Raw genomic sequence first — 23988 nt, forward strand, 5'->3', positions numbered from 1 at the left:
CTGTGCCCCCAATTTTTTTTTTTTTTACACTACAGTGTGGTCACATCTTCTGCGGGGGTTAGGTTCTAAGGTCAGCTCATAAGAGGAAAATCGCATATAGTGAAAATTACCATAAAGTACAGCACACACAGTATACACTGGAACAGGGGTTCTCAACCTACGGCACACGTGCCAAAGGTGGCACGCGAGCCGATTTTTTTTAATGGCAGGCTGTGGGTCCCGGCCGCCGCTGAGCCTGCTGCCGGCCCGGGGTTCCGTTCACTCAGCTGAGCCGCTGCTGGTCTGGGGTTCCATCTGCTGGCTCCTGCCAGCCGGGATCCCAGCTGCTGGCCCCGCTCAGCCCGCTGCCAGCCGGGGTCCCAGCCACTGGTCCTGTTCAGCCCGTTGCCAGCTGGAGTCCCAGCCGCTGGCTCCACTCAGCCCCTTCAGCTCACTGTCAGCCAGGGTCCCAGCCAGCTCCGCTCAGCCTCCTGCCGGACTGGGTGAATGGTCTGGCGTTCCGTTCACCCAGGGTTCCGTCCGCCAGTCCGGGGTTCCGTTCACCCAGGGTTCCGTCCGCCAGTCCGGGGTTCCGTTCACCCAGGGTTCCGTCCGCCAGTTCGGGGTTCCGTTCACCCGGGGTTCCGTCCGCCAGTCTGGGGTTCCGTTACCCTGGCCAGCAGGAGGCTGAGTGGAGCCGGCGGCTGGGACCCCGCCTGGCAGGAGCCGGCAGTGGAACCCCAGACCAGCAGCGGGCTCAGCGGCGGCCAGGACCCGCAGCCTGCCATTAAAAAAAATCGGCTCGCTTGCCACCTTTGGCACGTGTGCTGTAGGTTGAGGACCCCTGTTCTAGTGAACACTGTGTGCACTGTACTTTATGGTAATTTTCACTATAAGCGATTTTCCTCTTACGCGCTGACCTTAGAATCTAACCCCTGCGTAAGACGTGACTCCGGTGTATTCATTTTTAAAAGTTTATAATAAGCGATGCTCTGGGGGGAGGGGAAGGGGCGCAAGGTGGAAGTTTCGCCTAGGGTGCAAAATATCCTTGCACTGTGCACCGGCCCTGGGTGGAAGACGGTAAATAATCATCACCCCCATTTTATGGATGGAGAACTGAGGCATAGGGCGATTACGTGGTACTAATGAAAGCCAACCCTTGCAGCCTTTGCTTGCTACTCCTTGTCCAAGCGAAAGGGCCGGTGGTTTTGGCTGAGTGAGGACTGCGGAGTTTGGCCCACACAGGTTAGCTGTCTGATTTATACTGAAGAACAATGGCAACTCTAAAGGGTAAAGCCCGCCTTTTCTGGAAGCTCCCTACCCGTTCCTTCCTTTGATCCAGTCACACAGGCTACACCCCTCTGCAATGATCTAATTAGCTACTTCCCACAGCAGGGTGTGCCCTGGTTAGCATAACTGGGGGGCAAGGGGGGAGAATCAAGCAGGAAGAGAAGCCATGAAAGCACCAGTCTGGGCATTAAAACATAATTCTGTGAACAGAGCCTGGGAGTTTGCAGTAACACTGCAATCTTTTTCATGGCAGTTTGTCAGGCTGCTACTGGAGCAACCAGGAGCTCTCAAGCTGTGGTAAATATACTCTGCATCACAATTATGTAGCGGACTGTGTCATATCCTGAGTTCATTTGCCTAAACATAAAGGGCCCGTTCTTCAGCTGGTGTAGACTGGCATAGCTCCTTTGATTTCAATGGCTGGGGCTCTGGTGCGTTGCATCAGCTGGGGATCCTGCCCAAAGTGATTCAAGGGTTTCAGAGAGAGAGAGAGAATGTTGAGTCTGTGTTTTTATCTTCTGGTGGCCGAGTTCATTAATTGATTTCTATCTTTTTAAATTCACATTGTGTATTTCGCTCACCAGTTATGTGCATGGCTATATGGTGTGACTGCAGCAGTCTGATGTGGTGCAAGGAATGCCACATCATGTGAGACACTTCATCTCCATGAGTAACACAGTCACTCTGGTAAATGAATACAGTACATCCAGGAGAGATTCAGAGTTTTGACCGGTGTAGCTAGCCACAACAAATGTCATTATCTCCCCCCTTTTTCTTGTCTTCCTGACACATTGTGGTCCCCCCCCCTTTTTCTTCTCCCCCTTTCCCTTAAGTAGAGCTGACACAGATCAATACCTTTGATGGAAAGTAATAATCAGGCCTATTAAGTGACAAAGGTTTACTCTGTAACAGCTGTGCTGGCGGGAGAGGAGAGCTTGTCTGACTAATGAATCATGAAACAATCAGGCAGTAGCCATTTGTGTTTAGATCTGTAAATATGGTGTGGTTCAAGTGCCAGACCATCTCCAGCACTCCAGCTGGGGGCACAGATGGTCCACATTCAGAGCAGCACAAGTATAAAGAAAGGGGTTTTTTCCCTCCCCCTTCTCTGTCCCATACTGCACCTCTCTGAGAAACAACTCTGCTAGCTTCAGGATAAACTTGTGTCTGTGAGAGAGAGAGAGAGAGAGAGGCCAGACAGCAACATGCGTTCTTGTTTGCTTAAGAAAAAATTGCTAGTAAAATTCTCTTTTTCTACACACTGTATAATGGGATTCTTTATTTTTATGGCTATACATGTGGTTTTTTTGTGCCACAACAGCAGAATCTTAGTTCTTTTACACATCTCTTAATTCTCCATTAACAGATTTCCTACCTCCTTCTGCAAGGTACAGTACCCTTAGCTTTCAACTTCTCAAAAACAATGGAATGGTGCATCAAGGATTCAAAACTCAAATCAGTGCAGACCCAGACAGAGAGAGACTGTGTGTGAATAACATCTACAGCTACTTTTATAACCCATTTCGCAGCTAGTGTAAATTTGCACAGTCCTCAATTGATTTCATCTGAGAATCTAGCCCTCAGTGTTAATTGTGCTAAAATACACATGAGACTCACTGTTACTTGTTATGAAAAGCTGCTGGTCCTAGCTGACTGAAGATGCTTCTAGGCTCCTCTTTCAAGAGATAACATCAAATGCTTTTTCACCTACACAGAAGTCAGTGCACACACAAGCTTTGTTTGGTTAACGTAATCCTTTAATTTAAATGGATTCCTTGTTTTAAGACACAGATTTTAACTCTGGTGAATATCAAGGGCCTGATTCTCCACTGCCTTTTATGCCGGTGGAATTCCATTAAAATGAATAGAGTTACACCAGCATAAAACGGGAGAAGTAACACCATGATGAGCCAGCCCCGAAGAGTCTCTATCTGATGTGTCTACATCACTAATGGGTTAATTTTCTATTCCATTTATCTTTTGGTACACTGGTGGGTTTATTCCACTAACAGCATTTCTATTAAAAAAACCAAACTGTATAGTATTGCAGAGTATATTTGGAGAAACATGCAAAAGTATCTTTTTTTTTAACCTCCCTGTTCCTTTGTATGCTCTTTGTTCTGTGGTTGTACAATGCCTTGCACAACAGGGTCCTGCTCCAGGCCTGGGGTGCAAAGGCGCTGTGACAATACCAATAATAAATAATATTGCTCTGTGTGACTACAGTGAAGATCAACCAGCAGGGGGAGCTGATGAGCAATTTGGGCTGTAAGCTCCTCTTCAAATCTCTGTGAAGATGACAATGTTAGGCAACCTTTTTATTAGAGTCGGGCACATAATGGATTTTTCAGTTTGCCGGCAATTCCAAAAAATTGGGGGGAAGGAAGCATTTCAGGTTCAACCAAAACTTTTTTTAATTAGAATTTTTGGGCATATTAAAAGGTGGGAAAAAATTGTTTCAGGTGAAACAAACCATTTTGTTTTGATTTTGAGCATTTTAAAATAAAAAAATTGAAGTCTCCACATAAATTTCAAATAAAAAATTTTCATTCTGAAAATGGCAAAACAAACCGTTTTCATTTTTCAGAACTTTGGGGGTTTTCTTCAAAATAAGTCAATGAAATCGATGTGAATTTGCAAACTGTTTTGGTGCTGCTGAAGCTGCATTTTTGCAGAAAAATGTTTTGATTTGAAAAATGACTCACTGCTCTACCTGTAACATTGTTTTTTCCTCCTATTTTTGTTTTGATATTTATTTATTTGATATTTATTAAATTAGCCAATTTCTCTGCTCCTTGTCCTCAGCTGCTGTTGCAGTGGTAGTAATCAGCTCATTCAAGAGCTGTCCAGATACTGTGGAGAATCCAAACCTTAAGGGAAACATTTTTCAAAAGCCACAAATCATACTCCAGCTGTGCCTGGCAACTGGGTCCATGCCAGCTTTGATTCTTTGCTTTCTTGCACCTTGTGTAGGTATTTGCATCTGTGCAAAGTGAGTGCAAAAATGCTACTGCTAGTATAGCTGCAGTGGTGATGCTTTATGGTCACTTTGTCTTTTGCTTTATAAATAACTACACAGAAGACAAGTCTGCACAATCTTACGTGGACCATTTTTGTCCATCATAATCTAGGTGCACACATGGTAGGTTTTGCCTGTCTAAATTCTAGCTGCTCCTGATTTGCTCTCAGGTTGCAGACAAAAATGTGATGGGAGTGTGTACGTGAGAATGTAACAACTGCATTTGGAAATGCAAAGCTGTTCAGGAGCAATCAAGAAGCCATAGGACAGGTCCTTTAGTGTAGGTCAATTAGCTTCAGTGGAGCTCCATTGCTGGCCCTATGCTTTGAAAACCTGGCCCTGGCTGATTAACCTGTTTTCAGTGTTATTGTTACTTAAGGCATAATTAACCGCAAGGGGCATGGGGAGCTCTTGGAAAATTCCAGTGTGGTTGATGTCCCAGTCATTGCAATTCTCCTGCTAGAGCTGTAACAGACTTTGATTTTTGGACTCCCTGGAACAGCAGGTTCAGATCCTGGCTGGGCTCCCTGATCCTTTTATCTTTCCATGGTGGAACCAGTGGTCCTGATCCTCATCTCACGTACACCAGCATCACTCCATTCTTGTAAGTGGTGTGACTCTAGTCACCAATGTGAAAGTGGAAAGAGACTCAATGAACCTTAGGTGTAATAAAGTGGTCATCAAAGGGTTAACTCTGTTACTCAAAGTATTATGGGTTGGTGCTATGATCCACCCCCTCTACTTCCTGTTGAGTTGGTGGGTGTTTCCCACCATCTGTTTGCTGTGTAGGAAAATAAAACAGCACATTCCCAGCCTGCAGTACTGTAAGTAGAACGTGTTTCCCTTTACAAAACCCTGAAATGGAGGCCTTTTAGAGGGCACCTTAAAACTGAGTGAAGCATCCAGCTCTGTGGTGCTTTTCATGGAGAAGAGTGTTTGCTCCACAGTCTTTAGCTAAGATGTATGGGCTGGCTGCTTCCTGCCACACCAGAAGTAGTTGCATTTTGTGGACTGGCTCAGATAAGAGAAGTCACTGGACATCTAATCATTCTGTGACCACCACAATACATCAATGAGCTTCTCAAAAATGAGTCAGAACTACAGAGAGGGAGATGTGTTATATCTTCCCTACTGCACTGGAAATCCACATCAATGGGAGGGATTCAATATAAAAAAAATTGTATGGGTGGCGATGGATGGGTTATGGGCTGGAAGGGATCAAAGTCTAAGAGGAAAAATTAGTAACTGAAGTTAAAAGGGCAGAGAGAGCATGAAAATATAAGAAAATTAGTGTAAGGAACTGTGCTGCTGAAAACTATGGGCCAGAGCTCAGGTGCTGTAAATTGACTGCAGTGGAGCCATGCTGATTTCCACCAGCTGAGCATCTGGCCTGTCTCTGTCAGCAGTTATGTGGTAGGTGGTTAGGTTTTGTGCAATGCCTGGAACACAGGCAACAAGTTGTATGGTTTTGTTTTTTTTTAATTGGTGCTTGGATTTACTTCTGTGATTGACTCAGTTTAGTTCTGAACAAAGTGAAGAAGCAATCCTAAAACAGGGGTGGGGAGGAAATGGAAATGAATTGCAGATAATTTATGAAATAAGGCAGCTTGTCACCTGGAATATTCTCTGCTTTGAACATGGAAACAGTTGTGTCACAGTCCCAGACAGGATAAACTTCACTGCAGTGTATTTAAAAACAAACAAACAAAGCAATGAAACCACAAAACAGTCAACTAGAAATAGTGACATATTTACCCAGGTGAGTTTGAAGGTTGCCAGTGTGATCCTATAAGTAGCTTGAGGGCTGCACCAATTTGCATAAAATGGAGCATATTACAAACAGCCTTGGGGCAAATTCTGTCCTCTGTTGTGTTGCTGAAAATCCAGAGAAACTGCAGGGGTGGATATATACTCTGTAACTGAGAGAAGAATGTGGCTTCTTTGTCCTTAATACAAAGGTTCAGCTTGTGGAGACTACAGATCCCAGAATGCAATGTTATATCTTGATTTGAATCATAGTGACCTAGAACCATATTTGCAGAATTCTGTGAGCTCATTGTGGTCTGTAAACTGCCCTGTATGAAACTAAGTCAATGACAAAAAAAAATCCCCTGTTAATGCAGAGTTAATATTGCTTCGTTGTATGTCTTTGCAGAACGTTGAGCTGAGCAAAGCTCAAACTTCTGAAAACCAGAAAATGCAGAGTTAAGGCTGCCCATGCAACCTTAACTCTGCCCTCTTTCATCAATGCCCTGGTATGCCACATTAACACATCACACTTTTACTCCGCCAACCTCACAGTTCACCTCCTTTTACAACCCATTCGCTGTCACCCACAGGATTCCATCTAACACTGCAAGGACTGAAAGGAAAATAAAAGTTGGTCATGCCACTTTCCCTTTGTTCTCCTGCAGGTCGCTATATTGGTAATTATTTCTCTATGTCCCAGAGGCGGTCAGTGTGTTAGGGGTACCTCCAGTAAATGAGGCAGTAGTTGGTAAACCTCAGCAAAATCACGTTATCAAGACAGTGGTTGCTTTGCTTTATCTATGGCATTTTTGATCACTCAAGCTCATAAAGTAAGGCCCAGGGTCTAGATTCTGATTTCACACCTCTGGAAATCATCACTGATGTCAGTGGCATATACTAGTCTAAAACTGGGGTAAGTGATATCAAGATCAGGCCCGAGGAATCTGTTGTAGATTTGGGTCACACTACATGTTAGAATCCATTCTCCCTTTCTTTTAGGGAAGGGTAAGAGAGAAACATCTTCAGGACAAGGGTGGTGAATAGAATAGAATAGAATCCACAAGTGGAAAGTTATTTATTGATTGCAAGAACAAATGTCTAACTACTCCCCTGTCTCAAGTGATGGAAAATGAACTGTATCGTACTGGACTGAGGATGTATTTTGTCTCATTATTTAAACAGAGAAAGACTACACTCCTGGTCACGCATGGAACAGGAGGTATACAGACCCATGCGTGACAACAGGCCAGATCCTCAGCTGCTGTGAATGGCTGTAGTCCCCTGACTTCGGTGGCGATATGCTGCTTCACTCCAGCTGAAGATCTGGCCCGATATGTCTGCCTCTGCAGATTCTTTAGTGTTGCTAGCTCAAGAAAGTGCCAGGGGGAGGAGGGAGAGCAAAAGTGGGTGAGTGTGGGTGACAGAGAGAGGGCAGGGGATTTTTTTTTTTTTAGCGCTGTTATTTTGTGTGGACAAAAGAACAAGTTTCCCCAAACCCTAAGAAATACAGATTTCGAAGACTTCAACAATACTTCTATTCTTTCCAAAAATCACATTATCTCCCACCTCATTTGAGCTATTGAATGGTCGTGTCACGCAAAGAGAAAGAGTGTGTGTGTGCGGGGGGGGGAGAGCCGGGGCAGGGAGACACCCAAACTGTCTCCACTAGATCAATGCAATCAATAAACATCACAAAGGTAATGATGCTCTGATTTAAGACTTCTGTGTGTGTGTGTGTGTGTGTGTGGTTTGCTTGCACTGACTAAAATGCTTGAGGCAAAAAAAAAAGTAAAGTTTTAAACTTACATGAAAATAATTTCTCCGGGAAATTGTTTTCAACCCCGACCCCCTTTTTGTTGGCGTAATGACTCTTTTTCTTATGAGCAGTGTTTAATTTTGCTTTTTGAAGGCACCTTCTTAGGAAGAGCGATCAGGGCTGTGCACAGCTGGCTTTTGAAAATTGAGTTTCTACTGAAACTTCCCTGCTATTATCTTGACAATCATATTATTATCAAAGCATGCAAATATTAGGGATGACAATGAACGCTCGCTGCAGGGAAGAGCAGAGCTTGGCCATAAGTGGGAGGGGGCCCACTAACAATTGTGCCCCCTGTTGCAAAAAGCTATAATTTAATATTCTCATCCTAGGAGCCTCCACTTTCCTTGGTCTGTATAAAGCCACTGAGTGCATTGTTTCCCTTTGGCCAAACCACAAGGGCTGTTCCTTGAATGTTCTGCAAGACTTCAAATAGAGGATCATGCTGATAATGGCTTCAGGGCAGGATTTTTTGTTTTGCCGGGGAGTAAACGATTTAACTGTTAAAACTGAGCTAGGCCTCTAGCTTTTGAATAGAATTTTATTTCAAGGTTGCCGTAAACTTGCTCGTAGATCAGTAGTTTTTCTTCCTTTGCAAATCCGCAAAATAATCCAGGCAAGGTAATATTTGAGTTGCTCTCTATGTAGTAACCTTTAATTACTCGTTACGTGATCTGGATCTCCCCCCCTCATATTTACTCCCACATCTAAAATCGTCTAGTATATGTCAGATAGTGTTTGCATATGTCATTCTTAAAGGCACAACAAACAAACTTGGCAAGTCAGTCATTTATTGGATTTTAGTGGCTAGCCTTATCTTTTTGGCAAAATAGGCTAGCGTGCACAGTGCAGCAGGAATCCCATGCTTCCTGGAGAGGTTATCCTTCAGAATTCATTTATATTGTTTCTTTTTTGAACCCCGTTTTGATTTGTAAATCAAACTACGCACAGAGAGGAGATGAGGATAAATTGAGCTAAATTGGCTACCGGATGAGTTCTGGTTTAGGATGGGACGGTTTATTCAAATTCCATCCTCCCCACGGCCCCATCCTGGAAATCTCTAGATTGAATAAGAATAAACCAAATGTGGTGAACCAGAGATCTTGTGCCAAATCCAGATCCCATTGAAATCAATAGAAAAACACCTTAGACTTCAATGGAAGTAGGGTTTAGCCATTAATGTTATTAGAAGTATTGGTTAGCAGCTCTTTCTCCATCAGCTGAACCCTGGGGTAGGTATAACAGCAGAAGGGTGAATGACTGGACATTAGTGGCTATGATTAAGAAATATCTTCGCTGTCACTTATGCACCTGAGAAGATATTAAGATTGCTGAGGCGACATTCACTAATATACAGCATCTTAGAGCGTTGAGCACAAGCCGGAGATTCCCATGACCACAGGGGTCCTGACTCTTGTTCAACAGCCTGGTGGTCTGAACCATCAAGGTCAGAGTGCATCTATTGGTCCGTGCATCTATTGTCTGTGTTCGTAACTTAGTCTGGGGAAAGGGATAATCGTATCTGAGCCAATCTCCACCTCCAGGCTGAACCATTTGAAGCCTGATCATGAATTATTATGGCTAGATATTTATGCTGGGTGGCCATTTGGAGCCAGGCCAGAGGCCCCTTTTTCCAAATGCGGGTACATGGGGCGATGTGTGGGTTAAGCTAGCTGGGGCATCAAGGTTAGCACCCTGGATCTTCCTTTGTTCAAAGTTGTGGGATTTTCAGCATTCACAAAGCAGACCTCATCCGAAACCAGCACAGGAGCATCTGCATTTCACTGGGGCGTACTGAAGTGGAGGCCCAAGTGTGTGTGTGGGGGGGCGGGGACGGGCATTTAGTTCAGTGTAAGGATAACATTCCCTTTATACAGAGAAGAGGTCCTCTTCTATTTCTGTGTGCATGTATCACAGATTACTGTAAACAAGAACAAACACAGCACTTGGAGATGCACACACAAAGATTAACTTATTTGACCTATACGTCGCTGGGGAGAGTGCTAATTTTTGCTGTGGGCTTCTGCCGACTCCATGAGAGAGAGAGAAACCTTGGACTGGAGTCTCTCCTCATACATATCAATGTAAATTAGGATTATTTCTTCTGAACTCAGTGGTGCAATACCAGGTCAAAACTGAGGTAAGTCTGAAGAGAGCCTGGCCTATAATACTAGAACAAGAAGACACACACTGAAATGAAAAGGTGGCAAATTTATGAGTGAAAAAAGGGAATGTTTTTTATACAATGCAAAATTAGCCTGGGGAACTCATTGCCACATTATATTATTAAGATCAAGCACTTAACATGATTAGGCCTTGGCAACAAATCCTTAACTGCTGTAAATTGGCATAACTCCAATGAAGTCAATATACCATACTAGCAGCAAAGAGTCCTGTGGCACCTTATAGACTAACAGACGTATTGGAGCATGAGCTTTCGAGGGTGAATACCCACTTCGTCGGATGCTATGTATTCAACACTGATAAATCATTTCTGTTATAAGGGATTTTAACAGGGTGGCTTAAGGGCCGGCCCGCTCTGTTCAGTTTATCAGACTCAGCTGAGAAGGGGTCAGGTGATCCCCATAAGGGCTGGCAGAGCTCAGCTGAGAGAAGCTGTAGGTGGAAGGCAGCTCCTGCAGTAGGCCCCGAAGCAGGGAGATTCGAGGACAGGCTGTGTCTCCCTTCCCAAGCCTCTGGGAACTGTAGCCCAGGGTGAGCAGAAATGCTTTTTGTTTGGATGTTTTGCCTAAATTTTATGTTGAAGAATAAAATTGTGCAGTGAAAGAGAGTTGGGGGTGGAAAGTGGGTTGGGGAACAGGCCATCAACCTTACAGGAATATAAACTTTCATGCATCTCTGGGCATCAGCTGACTACTAACTGCTTGGGGTCAAGAAGACGCTTCCCCTGTGGGCAGCCGTTATGTGGTTACTTGTGCCTTCTGAAGCAGTTCATTCTCGCCGATGTTGGTGACAGGGCTGTGCGCCCCGGGGATTTAGGGGACGTGGGGCAAAGCGATTTCGGGGGCCCCTTCCAGAAGAAAAAGTTGCAAGACTATAGAATACTATATTCTTGTGGGGGCCCCTGCAGAGCCTGGGGCACATTGCCCCACTTGCCCCCGCCCAGGCGACCCTGGTTGGTGACGGGATACTAGACTAGCTGGATCACTGTTTTGATCCCGTATGGCAATTCCTGTGTTCCTGTATAGTACACAATGGGCGAAATTTAATCTTGGTGGTGTCTCATTGAAACCAGAGGAGTTTCACTGAGAATGAAGTTTGCTGGATAATTTGATGTTTGCCTCTACTTATGTGGCAATCTCTGCACATGCCTTGGATTCCTGTTCTTCAGGACTGTCTTTTATTACCTGCGTGACATGGGCGGCACTCAACCATGGCTCTTCCTGATTTCCCTTTCAGGGTTGCCAACGTTCCAGTTTTTCAAAACTGGACACCACGTGACTCCCCTGCCCATCACTCACTTCCCCCCCATCCCTGATGCTCAATCCCCCCAAAGTCATTCGCTGCTCCCCTGCCCCCCCGGGACTCACATACTGCCTGCAGAGCTGGGCTGGGAGGAGCTGACGTAGAGCCTGCCTGCCCGATTAGCCGGGGAGGCGGTCCCTGGAGTGAGGGGTCAGAGTGTGCGGGGGCCCTGGGAGGCTGAGAAGGTGGGACGGGCTGTCACGAGTGGTGAGCCGGGGCACCGGTTCCGCTCCTCAAACACCACTTGCTGTCAGGCTCCCTCCTCCTCCTCCAGCAGCAGCTGCTCTTTCTGCCCTCCTGGAAGTGGAGGCCGATTGTGGTTACTGCAGTAACCGGACTTTTGGTGTCCAGTCAGCAGTACTGACCGGACTCTGCACAGGTCCCCTTTCAACCAGACTTTCTGGTCAAACATTGGACACCTGGCAACCCTATTTCCTTTGTGCAGTACCAGACCTCATGTTAAACCGGTGGGACCTGGATTGCCTTCACTGTCCCCCTGATGCCCGTAGTTTTCTAATCTCAAGGGTAGGCTTCTGCAATGCCTATATGGCTTTCCTGAGAAAACTGTAGGACTCCAACTTCTGCCAGTTTGTTGCTTCCAGCTGACATCGTGCATATTTCACTCTGCTCTGAAGAGCCTTACGCTGGCTCCCTGTCACATTTTGGATTTATTTTAATACCACTTTCCTGATATGCACGACCCATGGATCTACTAGGCGGGCTGTCTTAGACCCACGTGCTTTCCTTCACTGTCTGTTGCAAAGGGGAGCCAATCGGAAGTGAGCTGGGGAGAACCATTCTGAGGAGAGTAGAAGCTGTGTGGAAGCCCCGCCTTGCCCCTGAAATGGTGGCAGCCCTTGCACATGATAGAAACATTTTGGGGCTGTGCAGGAACTCTGGGAATATAGGCAGCCAGTGAAAAGGTGTTTGGGACACAGTCCATCCATAGGGCCTGGTCCCTCTGAGGGCAGAGGCAGTATGATCTTGGGAATAGGGCATCAGCATGGGAGCTGTGAGACCTCAGTCTGTTAGTAGCCAATTGTGTGATCTAGTGTAAGTCACTTCCCAACTGCTTCCTCGCCCAAGCTTGTCCGTCCTGTCAGTTTAGACTATGGGGCAGGGACCCGTCTCTCACTATGTGTCTATATAGTGCCTAGCACAATGGCTCTCCAATCTCCGGTGAGGGCTCTAGGTCTCACTACTGACATTCGTGGTAACTTTTCTTTCACGCTCCCGCAGCCTATTGAAAGCCTGTAACTGAATAAGAAACCCAGATACGTGGAGTATTTACTGCCATCTTCTGTATGTTGTCCACACAGATGTCCACTTTCTAGCCCTCCAAGTTACTTAGCAGTGTGCCAGCCCCTGACAATTCCTGGTTACTCCACAACAAAACATGCTACGTATTGACTTTCAGTAAGCAGCAAAGGCCCTTGGGAATGATGGCATGTCACAGACACCAGCTCAGAGCTGTTCGAACTGGAATGTGGCTATGTACCACCAGGACACGAGGTCCTACCCTGACTTCCACCTGCTGCAACCTTGTTGGCTGCAGTGGCATTGCACAGGGTGTAAATCAGGGCAGGATTTGGCCTGTAGGGTCAGAGCACTAAGGGCTTGATCCTGCACTACTGAAGTTAATGGCTTCAGTGGGAACTGGACCTGACTCACAGAAAGCAATAGAAACTATTGGCCCAGTGGTGCATTTTCCATTTGATATTCTGAAATACCGATAGAAATAGCAAGTATTAAAATGTTTCCTGCACTCAGACACCAGGGTGATTAGCGTGATATAAGCACCTAATCAGGTAAGACTCAGGAGAGGGCACTATGCAAATATGTCGGGAGCACATTACAATTTTAAGCTGAGAGGAAGTCTGGTCTATTCCTTACAGCACAGAAGTGGGGTGTGTGTGTGGGTGTGGGGTCAATAAAACTTAAGTAGGTGTTTAAAGTTAAGAGCTTGCTTAAGTGCTTTGCTGAATAGGTTCCTGAATCAGTGCCTCAGTTTCTTCATCTGTATTATGGAAATAATAATTCTCAGCTGTCCCACAGGAGTGTTGTGAGAATTAATGTGTGTAAAATGCCTGTCAGCCATTGGACGGAAAGGGCTGTGTAAATGCCAGCAAGTAGCTTAAAACTTCTGAGCAGCTATAATCACTGCTGCCAGCATGGAAAGGGTTAAAAGAGACGTCACTACTGGGTGCCTGGTCCCATTAATTGGGTTTATTTTCTGCGGCATGAGCTCAAGGATGTGCAAAAAGATGGAGTGAAACCAGTGCAAAGCGCGGGCTTAAAGTGACTGCTCTACTAAATGTCAACGGCCCAACTAAATATAACCCCGAAAGTAGAATTTATGCTTTGCACTCCTTCGCTTTTTTATTGTGGTGAGGAAAAAAAACAGGAACTCAGCGGGCTGTAACTTTAATAGGTCATTCCAGCCAGTGCTTACCTTTACAAAATCCTGATAATACAGGGAAGACAATACAGTGATCAAAAGCAGTGATGAGATTTTTTAGCAGCATTAACCGTCATGACCTAGCAAAATGAAAGAAAATGGTTTAACAGAACTGTCAGATCCAATATAGCTAATAAAGGCATGGATAAATGTTTATTACATACCGGAGACAGATCATTTCTGTACAGAAATTGAGGATGACCTTTACTGATAACTCCTATCTGCCTGATATCCTGAATAAGAAAAAGAGAGAGGCAGAGAGCTGCGCTTTTGCTGATATTTATGAAAGGTGGGGGAAAAAATTACAATTTGCAGATGACTTTTTTAGAAGTGGGCTATCATGAAAGCAGAGAGACAGAACATTTATTCAGCCCAAGGGATTTCAGGGCATTTGTTTGTGTCATGAGTGAAATGAGCGCGTTCAAGTTAGGACCCCTCATTAGTTCACTTGTCATTTCATATATATATGTGTGTGTGTGTGTGTGTGTATGTAAGTCTAGGGGCCTGATTCCTCACTTCCTTACTCTAGTTGTATCCAAGGCCTGGTCTACACTAGGCGTTTAAACCGGTTTTAGGAGCGTAAAACCGATTTAACGCCACACCCGTCCATAAAGGGCTCTTTAAACCGGTTTCTGTACTCCTCCCTAACGAGAGGAGTAGCGCTAATATCGGTATTACCATATCGGATTGGGGTTAGTGTGGCCGCAGATCGACGGTATTGGCCTCCGGGCGGTATCCCACAGTGCACCACTGACCGCTCTGGACAGCAATCTGAACTCGGATGCAGTGGCCAGGTAGACAGGAAAAGCCTCGCGAACTTTTGAATATTTCCTGTTTGCCCAGCGTGGAGCTCCGATCAGCACGTGTGGCGATGCAGTTAAAAATCAAAATAAAGAAAGAGCTCCCGCACGGACGATGCGGACGTGATCGCTGTAAGGGCAGGCAAATCTGTTCTATCAGCGCTCCGTTACAGAAGACGAAAATCAAAATCATTTTTAAGAAATCTCCAGACAGATGCCATAGCAGGGACTCAGCGCACTGCTGCGTGACAAGCGTAACGGAAAGCCAAAGAATCAAATGGACGCTCATGGACTGGAGGACTCAAGCTATCCCACAGTTCCTGCAGTCTCTGAAAAGCATTTGCATTCTTGGCTGAGCTCCAAATGCTTCTAGGGTCAAAAACAGTGTCCGCGGTGGGTCAGGGCATAGCTAGGCAATTTATGCACCCCCCCACCCACCCCCAGAAGTGAAAGGGAAAACAATCCTCTCTTGACTCTTTTACGTCACCCTATCTTTACTGAATGCTGCAGATAGACGCGATGGTGCAGCACTCAACACCAACATCCTTGCTCCCCCCACGCTATGGATGACTGATGGTATAATATGGCTGGTATCCGTCCTCATCATCAGCCTATTGGCACATGGGGCAGTGCAAAAGGACTGGTAACCATGCTGACTAGCATCTGTTAGGTCGATCAAGGGCGCCTGGCCCTAATTTTTCCTGGTAGATGGTACAGTATGGCTGATAACCATCGTCATCATAACAACAGGGGTCTGAGCTCCATCAGCCCCCACCCTTCATGTGTAAAGAAAAGATTCAATTGCCCCTGGACTAGCAGAGGGATGCTGGGCTCCTCTCCTACACACTCCTTACTGTCCTGTCTGGACTATCATAGCAGCTGGAGGCTGCCTTCCACTCATATCTCACTAACAAGTCACTGTGTCTTATTCCTGCATTCTTTACTACTTCATCACACAAGTGGGGGGACAATGCTACGGTAGCCCAGGAAGGCTGAGGGAAGAACGGAATCAACAGGTGGGGTTGTTGCAGGAGCACCCCCTGTGAATAGAATACAGCTCATAATTTCTGCAGGATCTGACACAGAGCAGCTGTGCTCTCTGGTTCTATGATACAGTGGTTCTCTAGTACACTTGCCCATATTCTAGGCAGGACTGATTCTATTTTTAGTTACCAAAAAGGAGGGATTGACTCAGGGAGTCATTCCCAATTTTGGCTTTTGCGCCCCTGGCTAAGAGCAGCCAGGGGCACTTATGACAGCAACAGATGGTGCAGTGCAAAAGGACTGGTAGCCATGATCATCTTATTACCAATTTATGGTATGGTAGATGGTACAATATGGCTGGTAACCATCTCTGCTATCATGCAAAAGCAAAAGCATGCTGCTGTGTAGCGCTGCTGAATCGCCTCTGTGAGCGGAATCTAGTACACATACGGTGACAATCACAAAAGGCTAAACAGGCTCCATGATTGCCATGCTATGGCATCTGCCAGGGCAATCCAGGGAAAAAAGGCATGAAATGCTTGTCTGCCGTTGCTTTCCCAGTGGAAGGAGTTACTGACGACATTTACCCAGAACCACCCGCGACAATGATTTTTGCCGCATCAGGCACTGGGATCTCAACCCGGAAATTCCAAGGGGCGGGGGAGGCTGCGGGAACTATGGGATAGCTACGGAATAGTTACCCACAGTGCAATGCTCCAGAAATCGACGCTAGCCTCGGACCGTGGACGCACACCACCGATTTAATGTGTTTAGTGTGGCCGCGCACACTCGATTTTATACAATCTGTTTTGTTAAACCGGTTTATGTAAATTCGGAATAATCCCGTAGTGTAGACGTACCCCAAGTGTAGCAAGTTACCAACTTGGAGTAAATTGGTGGTAAATCATTTCCCTACCAGCCAGATTAAGTGCTCAGCGCCCACAGATTTTCAAAAGAGGCTGGCACCCAACCGCTCCCATTATGTTGACATTTATGACCTGACTTCCAAAAGAAAATTTGAAATTCTCACCTCTTATTTTGGTGCTTAAATGTGAATTGAGCTCCTTTGAAAATTGCACACAACCCTCCCTCACGTTAAAAGACCATTATTGAGGTTGCAAACAGGGCCGGCTCCAGGCACCAGCATCCCAAGCAGGTGCTTGGGGTGGCAATTTGCATTGGGTGGCAGTCCCTGTGTTTTTGCCCCCAAGCAGTGTGCCGAATTGCAGCAGTGGACGGCGGGGGCAGTCCGTGTGCCCTTAGGGCGGCACACGTGTTTCCGTGGCGGCGCAATTCGGTGGCAGCTTCTATGTTCATCTGTCCGCGGGGGTGCAGCTTCAGTCTTCTGGCTGAAGACAGAAGCTGCCGCCGAATTGCCAATGCTGCGGAAATACGCGAGCCGCCCTAACGGCACACGGACTGCCCCCGCCGTCCCGCGGCAATTCGGCGAGCTGCTTGGGGAGGCGAAAACAGTAGAACTGGCCCTGGTTGCAAAGTCAACCACTCAAAAGGAAAATGCCAGCATTAAGGTTGTCTTGAGCATGCTCAGTGAAGATGGAATTTTCAGGGATTTTAGCAGCTAAAATTGAAAATGTGTTTTTTTGAGCATGTGCAGATTTTGATTTTTCAGTGTCTTCTTATAACTTGGCTGGATTTGGTTGGATTTTCACAGGGACAGCAAAAGGCACATCCCTGATGCAGAGGCCCCCTTGCCAAATTTCAAGTCTCCAAAGAATAGAGCTGCTCAAAGAAGTTTTTTTTAAATATATGCAAAACAATGTATTTTTTCCTTGCCTCATTCTTGGAAATAGATTAATTGTCTTGGCTAAAATAAAAAAAAAGTTAGCTTGTGGCAGACACACAGCATGGAAAATTTTAGCCTTTGCAGTTATAGTCAGTTAAAGATATAAGTAACCAAAACCAGGGTCTTATAATGGAAAATGTTGGGCAACCTTAATTATGAGGGACACTACGACCCCCTTGTAATAAATGAAATATTTGGGATATGGTGTTGAATAATTACCTGATTCAGGGCCTGATTCTGATCTCATGTGTTTTACCCAGCTGTAGCTCCTCTGATTTCAAATAAATTATTCTTGGTTTATGCCAGTATAAGCGAGATCAGATTCAGGTCTGATATATGCCCACTGTATGTTAAAAATAAATATTTTATCCCCTTAATTATCATCCGTAATAATAAACTTCTGCCTCTGCCGGTTCTCTGAAGCTTGCCAGTTGCATACAGATCTTATAAAGCTATATCTCATAACACACAACTCTCTCTGACACCATTGTTGGAACCCAAACCAACAAGGCCTCAGCTGGTGCAAATTAGCATAGTTCTGTTGACTTCCTAGGAGCTGTGCTGATTGACATCAGCTGAGGATCTGGCCCTTTGGCTGTATGAGTTGTAATGAGAACAAGCTTAAATCACAGGCTTGCAGTAGGTCTCTGTTAGGACATAGCCCTGTAGAAACAATGGTGTGTGTGTTTTCTCTGTTGGTTGTACGTATGACTTATTAGATGCCAGTAGTAATGCTTAGGTCTGGTAATAATTTCACAATAGGCTGAAATCATACTTTAATGATGCAGTTTGAAGCAGGAAAGGGGAAGGTATGATTCGTGGGTTGATTTGATGACTTAGAAGAGCAGCACATCAGAAAAGGAAATTACTTAAATCAGTGCTGATGAGTAGAGCTCTGGAAATCTGCGGATGCAGATATCTACGGACTGTTTGCTGATCGCGGATGGGTGCAGATCCAAATTTTATATCTAGAGCCCTTCAGATCTGTGGATATCCACTTTGTATCATGTTTGTGGATCGTAGATCAGATGCAGATACACATTTTGTATCCATGCAGGGTTCTGTTGATGAGGAGCTGAAAACGTCCTACTGCACCTGCCCCGTGGCTTAACAAAATGCCTTTTCCTTTCCCGTGCTGGTTAGCTCTTTTCTTTTACAAGTCTACTGAGGTGCATTCTAGTTGCTATTTTCTAACATGGCTGCAACTAGGGTTGCCAACTTTCTAATCGCACAAACCCGAATGCCTTTGCCCCGCCCCTCCCCTGCCCCTTCCCAAGGCCACGCCTCTGCCCCGCTCCTTCTCTGAGGCCCCACCCTTGCTCACTCCATACCCCCTCCCTCCGTTGCTCACTGTCCCCGACTTTTGCCGGGCTGGGGCAGGGGGTTGGGATGTGGGAGGTGGCGAGGGCTCTGGCTGGGAGTGCAGGCTCCGGGGTGGGGCCGGGGATGAGAGATTTGGGGTGCAGGAGGGGTTCTGGGCTGGAGCTGAGGGGTTCAAAGTGTGAGAGGGGGCTCAGGGCTGGGGCAGGGGGTTGGGAGGCAGGAGGGGGTGTAGGCTCTGGGAGGGAGTTTGGGTGTGGGAGGGGTCTCAGTACTGGGGCAGGGAGTCGAGGTGCGGGAGGGGGTGAGGGGTGCAGGCCAGGTGGCACTTACCTCCCATAAGCCACCAGCGTGTCCATCTCAGAGGCGGCTAGGAGGTTCTGAGCGCTGCTCCTGCCTGCAGGCACCACCCCGCAACTTCCATTGGCCAAGGTTCCTGATCAACTGGAGCCTCAGCGTCAGCGTGCGGAGCCCCCGTGACCGCCCCTACGCCTAGGAGCCAGACATGGCGGTCGCTTCCACAAGCCGTGCGGAGCCAGGGCAGACAGGGAGCCTGCCTTAGCCCCACTGTGCTGCCGACCGGACTCTGGCCTGTTAAAATCTCCTGGATTGCCTTTAATAGTCACCGGGAGATTGAGGCCGATACTGGGAGACTCCCGGCCCGGGAGGGTTGACAATCCTAGACGCAGTGCAGGGAGGATTATTTTGCTCTTGTTGATTGCAGTGTTGTTGTAGCTGTGTTGGTCCCAGGATATGAGAGAGACAACGTGGGTGAGGCAATATCTTTGATTGAACCAGCTTCTGTCTCTTTCACCAACAGAAGTTGGTCCAATAAAAGATATTACTTCACCACCATGTTACTCTTTCTGACTCATTGGGTAGCGTGAGGCTCACAAAAACAAAGCTTTATTTTTTGCAGCAACCTCAGTTGTTAACTCTCCAGGCCTGTTTATGGCAATTCATGTCACTATCTCTGCTCCCATTACAATTGGATGAGTTTTCTCTGCTGTCGATGTGGACTTTGTTTGGCCTTAACATCAGGCCTGGAACTTTCCCAGAGGAGCCTCACTAAAGAACTTCACAGATGAGATAGACCATAAGGGGGTCTCTTGTCAGAGATGTGTGACTTCATGTCTCCGACCTGATAATAACGCCAGGATTTGCCGTCGAGTAGGATTTCCACTTTCAACAAACACACAGCGAAAACTGGCACAAACAGGGGTGGTTTGTTTTTCAGACTCTGCTCAGTTGTAAGGATATCGTGGAAGTTTTGCCATTGACTTCGGTGGGGCCAGGATTTCACACTGTGAGATCTGACCCACAGAGCCTGATCCAAAGTGCATGGAAAGATTCCCATTGACTTTAAAGGAATGTGGGTCGGGCCCTGAGTGGGGCAACTGGCTCGAGGGGAAAATAAAACAAACAACTGAACGTTTACTCAAAACTCTGAACAAAGCACCATTTTTTTTTAAAAGTGGGGCAGCTGTTTAGGAACACCAGTCCGTCCTGATGCTCTGTGAGAAAGCTCCTCCTCGGGATATTCCCACCCGGAATGGACGAAGGAAGAGCTAGACATGTCAGAAGAGACTTTGTTCTCACAAGATTTTCAGCCCTGCTTTGCTTCCTCCAAAAGCTTGATCAGGCATCTGGGGCCAGGTTCTCAGATGGTGTGAAGTGATGTCAATTTCCCCAGGGCCCCAGTCTAGCAAAACACTTAAGTATGTGCCTACCTTTAAGTATGCAAGCCGCTCCAGTGGTTTAAGCAAATGAGCAGTCCCACACAGAAGTATGCACTTGCTTAAGTGCTTTGCTGGTTCAGGACCCAGCTGAAGATCTGGTCCCTGGAGTCTAGGCTGATTACCCAACGTGTGGCTTATGAGATTTATTTGTCTTGCCAAGCAATAAGCATGTGTGTTCTCTGATTCAGAAGGCAAATACTCCAGCAGATGAGCGAGGCAGCAGGAAGTAGGGCCTAATGGATTGGGCACAGCATGGGGTTGGCTTGGACAGACACATGTCTGGGAGCCAGGGGCTCCTGAATTCTATTGACCAGGACGAGCAGATGAATGACTGACAGATGCATGGGATGGGTTGAAATGGCAGACTGCAACTTTAATTAATTATACCTCTGGGAGGGGCACTCCAGTGCTCAGCCCTCACTCTCGCATACCGGGTCGTTAATTGGTTCCAGTGTGGCTTACGGGGCTTTACCCACAAAGCAAACAATAACTTGGGGTAGCCTTTGCCCAGACTCAGCTCTGTTGTGAAACCTCTGCTGTAAGAGAGGTGTGTGTGTGTGTGTGTGTGTGTGTGGGTGTGTGTGTGTGTGTGTGTGAAATAAGAAGCACAATGCTGAAGGGGGGGGGAAGACGGGGGAACCTCGGTCTGCAAAGATTTCATGCCCTTCTGCTCCATGAGTGCAAAGTCCAGCTGTGCAGTCCTGGGTCTCCTTTACCTCTGGGAGCTGGCCCTTTTAGCCGTTCCCTGCACCGGACGTCGGTCACAAGTCTGTACTCATAACGGCATTCTACGAATCTCGAATCCTATTGTTCCCAACCCAGTTGCACCTGTAGGAGGGTGCGAGGAAGATGGAAAACCCACCAGACCGCGTGCCAGTTTGGCCCAATGGGAATGTTCGTTTCCTGATCCCTAAAGACAGGCAATCAGCCAGCCCAGTAGCACCATAAGCGGCACAGCTTCTAATCCCTCTCTAAGGGGAGAGAGGGTATGTCTAGACTGTGATTAAAACCCCCATGGCACTGAGTCTCAGAGCCTGGGTCAGCTGATTTGGGATTGTGAGGCTTGGGCTGCCGGGCTATAAAACTGCAGAGTAGTCGTTTGGACTCAGGCTGGAGCCTGGGCTCGGAGAGCCTCCCCTGCTAGAGGTGGCGAGAGGGTAATCTCCTATGTGCCACTGACTCGCTGTGGGGCCTTGGGTAAATCATGTGAGCTCCCTGTGCCTCGGTTTACCCACCTGTAAAGCCAGCATAATCATACTTCACTAACCATTGAAGGGCTGAGTTTGTTAATGTTTGCACAGTACTCTGAGGATATAGGGCCAAATTCTCCACTAGCAGCATCTGGTGAAAGTCCATTGAAATCAATGGAGCTATGCCAATGGACACCAACCGAGCGTTTGGCTCGCAAAGTGCTAAGCTGTGTTTTTAGCTCGAGAGCTGTCCCACGTTCGCGCCAGTGACAGCTCTGTTATGTTCTCTTGGACGCTGTGTTTACAACCTTGTCTTTAGTCAGTTTGACTTCCTAACTGACTGAGCCCGGAAAGGAAATATTTTAGTTCGCTTATGTGACTGCAGGCTTGGGCCTGGGGGTTAAACTCCCGGTGTTGTCAGGGCTGATCACAGAGCCGAATTTGGAGTGTGTGTCTTTAAAATAAATTATTTAAAGCAAAAAAAAAAATCTTGGGAAAATTAGCTGCCGTTTGAAAACAGACTATTTTGTCAGAATCAAATGTATTTCAATGAGGGAGAATCACTCTAATGGCTGAGAAGAATGCAAAGATTAAATGAGGTATGAATAGCTGTAAGATGGGACAATTACCACCTCAGAAACAATATATTTGTAAAGTTAATTCCTCTTGAACATGACCAATCTCCTTACACTTGACCCCCTTTCTATTGCCTCTTCCATGCCTGAACTCTCCTTGAACTTTGAAGATCCATCTTGAGAGTATGATACGGCCATCTCCTTTGCATCTGGTTATTTTAGCTCCAGCGTGCAGCCCTAAAACGGCAATTATGGTGATATATTGCTCAAGTCACCCGACATGGATTAGTATCGGGATCAGCACATTTATGCACGCAGGAGTAGTCAATGGAGACTACAGCTATGATTTTAAATGACTTGATTAATTCTGAAACAACATTTCAGAGTCCATTAGGTCCAGCAGGTGTTGGGGTGTTCGGTCCACACTTCCAGCCTGCGCCGAATGTTCAGCTCTCATTCCCTTAAAGAACAAGAGCACGTTGTATTTATGGCTCCTCTTTGCCAAGAGTCTTTTCTTTCTCCCTTCAATAAAAGTGTATTGGTCTGGAGGGCAACTTAGACCATAAGTTCTTTTCCTAAACCACATGGCTGAGATCATATTTCTGAACCGTAAAATGTCCCTTTAAATCTCTGGGTGGATACAGTAGGGTGTGTACCAGCACGAGAACCTTAATTTCTTACTTGTTGGTCAGCAGAGCTGTTTCTTTAATACACAAGAAAGGAGAACTGTGTGACGGCTGCAAAGAACATGTGTCTGCTTCTGATATCACACTGATTTTACACCAGTGTAACTTTGATGGAAGTGGATTTTCTTCGAATTTACCGCAGTGAAGAATGATTAGCAAGGTCAAGAAATTGTAATCAACTTGATAACCTTCCTTTCTTATAGTGACAGCTGGATCCTCAGCCGGTGCATTTCAGTGTAGCGCCATTGACTTCAATGGAATTATGCTATTTGACACCAGCAGAGGATGCGACGTGGAGTTTTTGTTGCAATAAAAGCATTGCCTGAACATACCTGCATACACAGTTGAAAATAAGTGATGATATTGCACTGCGTGGGCTAGATCCTTTTATATGTTGATTTAGCTCTGCTGAAGTCCGTGGAGCTTTGTTGATTTACACCAGATGAGGATTTGGCTGTCAATATAAGAAGGAAAGCTCAGGTAAAATCAAGGGATCTGATTCTAATCTTTCATCACCCTTCTTTGGACTGTTAGCTGTATAGGGCTAGATCCTCAGCTGCTGTAAATCAGGATGGCTCTGTTGAACTGGCCCTAAATGTTAGTGTTTAAAAGCCCCGGTGGTTGGGGTTGTTAGACTCTGCAGAATATGATTCACCGTTGCTCTGCTGTACCTTGTGTGGTCAGTTCAACCGCGGGAAAATGAGGGTGAAATGCTGCTAAATCAGAATGGGGAGGATTTGCACACACTTTACGCAGGCGGAAAGGATTGCACCAGGTGCAGAGCAAGAGAGAATCAGGCCTTGGAGGTAGACTCACTCTTTTTCATGGGAGAAGGAGCAAATATAAGCACAGCTTCAGGGAGTTTCTGGTGCAGGCAGTCTGTACCTCACTGTTGTAGTCTTTAGCTAGAGCGCTGAATGGATCCCCAGTCGCTTTCTCTCGTGGCTCAAACTTTTTCAATAAAATTGCCAGGGACGGGAGGGCATGTGTGTGTTAAAACAACCAGATAATGAAATGATCGTCACAAGTCATCATCTGAATGTTCATACATCGAACACTTCAGTGCAGAGGAGAAGCAGATAAACAAGCCCAT

The 23988-nt window shown here is 46.3% G+C and overlaps 1 long non-coding RNA gene across 1 annotated transcript in view; it reads left to right on the forward strand.

Annotated features, from left to right (window-relative positions):
• Window positions 1-5046: 5046 nt before the first annotated feature.
• The window catches only part of LOC123371399, a 209621-nt gene continuing 190679 nt past the window's right edge, over window positions 5047-23988 (forward strand). The window contains exon 1 of the long non-coding RNA XR_006579787.1: window positions 5047-5112. This is a non-coding gene — a long non-coding RNA (uncharacterized LOC123371399). The remainder of the gene's footprint in view (window positions 5113-23988) is intronic.

The sequence above is a fragment of the Mauremys mutica genome, chromosome 5, assembly GCF_020497125.1.
Source record: "Mauremys mutica isolate MM-2020 ecotype Southern chromosome 5, ASM2049712v1, whole genome shotgun sequence".
Taxonomy (NCBI): domain Eukaryota; kingdom Metazoa; phylum Chordata; order Testudines; family Geoemydidae; genus Mauremys; species Mauremys mutica.